Below are 3,851 nucleotides of genomic sequence, written 5' to 3'. Positions count from 1 at the left end.
AATTATTTGACTACTTTTTGAGTAAACATATTCAGGTGGGAACCCATTTGTAAACAAAGGCTGCTTGGGAGCTAGTAATCACTTTTAGTTTTCCTTGGATCAAAGGAAATATGGGACAGACAGGACCTGGGCTCAGCCAGCAGGAGTGGGGTGAGAAAGGGGATCATTTCCAGGAGGAAGGCAGCAGGATGAGTCAGATCTGGCCTGGACCCCTTCCTGAGCCACAGCTGGCAGGATCTTAGAGCATTCCTGAAGCACTAATATTCATGTAGCAAAGCCTGTGCAAATTGTGTTTGCTTTTGTCTTTCATGACAGGCCATGCAGAGACTCAAAACAGAGTGTGAAAGGCGCCTATCAGGTACAAATAACAGAGTACCCTTGGACAAATTTGCCCTCCACAGGCTCATCCAGTTGGTTCAGTGGATTACAAATATGGCATTCACCTAACCCTAAAATGACTGCCCTCCCTTTTTAGTGGTACATTTCAAATGTCTGGCCTCTTAATTATTTTCATTTTCTAAGCATGATTTTCATTTTATGCTGAGTCCAATGCCTGGAGCTGACACCTATCAGTGCTATGATTAACTCCCCACCATCTTCATGTGGCGATAAACTATTGCTGTGGAGGCTGGCCACTACCTACTGATTGCTTCAGGCTGCCCTGACAGCCTGCTCTGACAATGACACTCCTCAAAGTAATAGCTTTCTGTTCTTTTATTCTGCTGTTTCCCCTTTTTTCCCTCCAGTTTCACCACACCCCCATGTGGATTGGACCAATGGGCAAAGAAAGGAGATTATTTACCTGCAGTGGCCCTCCCCCCTTTTTTTTTGAGATGGAGTCTCGCTCTGTCACCCAGGCTGGAGTGCAGTGGTGCGACTTGGCTCACTGCAACCTCTGCCTCCTGGATTCAAGCAATTCTCCTGCCTCAGCCTCCTAAGTAGCTGAGATTACAGGCATGCGCCACCAGGCCTGGCTAATTTTGTAATTTTAGTGGCGATAGAGTTTCACCATATTGGCCAGGCTTGTCTCGAACTCCTGACTTCGCGATCCACCCCCGCTTCAGCTTCCCAAAGTGCTGGGATTACAGGCATGAGCCACCACGCCCGGAGTGGCCTACTTTTGAAGATACAAGTGGAGAAATAAAGTCTTACTAGTTCAGAAGTCTCCCTACAGGAGGAGGGACCTTCTGATTATATTTCAGTTTCTTCTCATACCCAAATTGCTGTATGCTTTAGCAATGTGGAGGATGCACAGAAACTTCCTGGCTTAATCAACAACAGCAGCATCACCTGTAGCTCATGTTAGTTTATCACTTTCCATAGCACTTTGACACTTGTGTTCTCATGCGCTTTTATTAGCAACCCCCTGAGGAGGTTAGGTAGGTGTGACAGAGACTGCTGTGTTTTACCAAATCTTGTTTCCATTTCCTCTAGAACACATAGCTGGGTATTATTTCCCAAACTGACTTCCTGTGGTGAGGTGCAGCTCATGTGACTGAATTCTCGCCAATGGAATAGAGGTAGAATTGATGTATACCACTTCCAGGCTTGGTCCCTAAAAGACCCTGGTCCTCTGTGCTATCTTTCGTCCTCTGCCAACATAGTACAGGTCCCGGGTATATGGCAGAACCACTAGATAGAAGGTGACTTTGCCTCTGAATGCCCGTATGGATCTCATTCCAATCCCAGCAGCCCTCACTGGATGATGAAGTGAATGAGAAATAATCCACTGAGATTTAGGGGGCCCCTTATTTCAGCAATTAGCCTATGCTGACTAATTTAGTATGGTTGACATCATCTTCCTTCAGTGAGTGAGAATGTGGGCACAGAGATTTTATGTGGCTTGCTCAGAGTAACAAGAATTAGTAAGAATAGCTGAAATTTATCCAATGCTCAGCCTATGTGAGACATCACACTAACTGCAACATGCATATGCTGTTGAATTCTCACAGCAAACCTATGAGGAAGGTACTAGGCAGTCAGATGCCCCTTTCACAGATGAGCAAACCAAAGTTTGGGTAATGAATACTGGGAGTGTTTTTTTTTTTTTTTGGCAGGGTCCCAATCTGTCACCCTGTCACCCAGGCTGGAGTGCAGTGGGGCGATCTTGGCTCACTGCAGCCTTCACCTCCTCGGCTCCAGTGATCCTCAGCCTTTCAAGTAAGCCAGGACTACAGGCAGGTGCCACTATGCCTGACTAATTTTTGTATTTTTTGTGGAGATGGGGTTACCCCATGTTGCTCAGGCTGGTCTCGAACTCCTGAGCTCAGGAGATCCACATGCCTCTACCTCAGAAAGTGATGGGATTACAGGCATTAGCCACCACACCCAGACCAGGTGTTGTCAGTTTTGAAAGGCTGCCCAGCAGCTGAACTCCTTTTCTGTTAGTAAGAATCCGCCATTGCATAATATTATTTGGAGGCAAGACCTAGCCTGCCATGAGAGAAGCTAAATGGGCTGGATTTTCTCCTTCCATCCCCTGCCAGGGCTTGAGCATATGACCTTTGCTTGGCTTATCAGATACCACTGTTTAGATATTTAATCTTGAAGGAGTGGCACAAAGACATAAGAGCAATTTCAGAAGTCATTCACAGCAGCAGTTTGTCTGGGGCTCGTGGTGTCAAGGGTCCTGTAGTAATGGCTGTTGGTTGAGGCATGCTAACTACTTGGTTAGGATGGTGTGACCTTGGCTGAATTTCCTGCTGGCAGCCTTCCTGTTGACTCTTTGTGTAATTGGTTGTCTTTCCAATAAATTACTTTCCTACTTACATTGACCATGCTCAGTTTCTGTTGCTTACAAATAATAAGCCTACCCAACACAGAAAATTGAGTAAACTCTCTAAGATCACAGTTCTGATAAATGGTAGAGCAAGGATTTTAATCTAGGTCTCCTTGATCCCCAAACCTGTACCCCTAACCTCTATGTATCTTAACCTAAACTCGACTTCGAACCACATAACTCTTAGTCCTCTTTTTTCTCCCTCATTGCCTTTGGGATAGAGATAATCTGGGTTCAAGGCCATAGTAGGTAAGTTGCCTAAGGCTTAATAAAAAGGAGTTTTCATTAAATGGATCATTTCAAAGATTAAGTAATATAATACAAATAAGATGTCTGGTACATATTAAAACATTAAAAATTTTAGCCTATTATTAATTATGTTTTCAAAATTCACTTCTAATGATTGTATAATTAGTTTTTGGCCATAACGTATTTAGAGGGCATTGTGATAAATTGAATATATATAACTTTGATGGAACTGATTTTTGCCTGGGCCTAACCCCAAATATCCAAAGACTGGTTGTGTACGTAACCACAGAGAAGGAATTAAGATAATTATTTTGATAACTTAGACAACCCCTCCCTTCCTTTTGATGAGAAGGAAAGAATTACTTTCAGTGAGATGATTTCTATTACCTACTTACACTGCATAAATTCAGTAAGATGATTGCTTAGGGGCACATTTAGTATTGACTATGTAATTACAGTGTAGCTGTTACAGAGGAAAATTAGTGAATTTTACCCCAGGCACAGAATTCACCTGGTTTTCTCCCAGAATATGTTTCTAATTTTTAATTTTGAGATGTCTGTAAGAAAAACGGAGGCACATTTATTTGGAGAGATGAATGCGAATCTGCCTGGAAACAAGGAATATGATGGCATTAAGGGGGTGGGGTGGGGTGGGGTGGGGGTGGGAGGGAGAGTTGAGAGAAGGACTTTTTCAGTTAAAGTGGAAAGAAAAAGAACAAATGTCTTTGTAAGCAAAGATGTATTCAGGAAGGAAGCTGCTCTTTGACAAAAGACTCAGGTTGCCTTGTCAGAGCTATAGCTACGGAGTCCATTTCCCTGGCAT

Source organism: Trachypithecus francoisi, unplaced genomic scaffold (genome assembly GCF_009764315.1).
Source record: "Trachypithecus francoisi isolate TF-2019V2 unplaced genomic scaffold, Tfra_2.0 Lachesis_group2, whole genome shotgun sequence".
In the NCBI taxonomy this organism is placed as follows: domain Eukaryota; kingdom Metazoa; phylum Chordata; class Mammalia; order Primates; family Cercopithecidae; genus Trachypithecus; species Trachypithecus francoisi.
The sequence above is the reverse complement of the archived record's forward strand: the minus strand, read 5'-3'. Positions refer to the sequence as shown.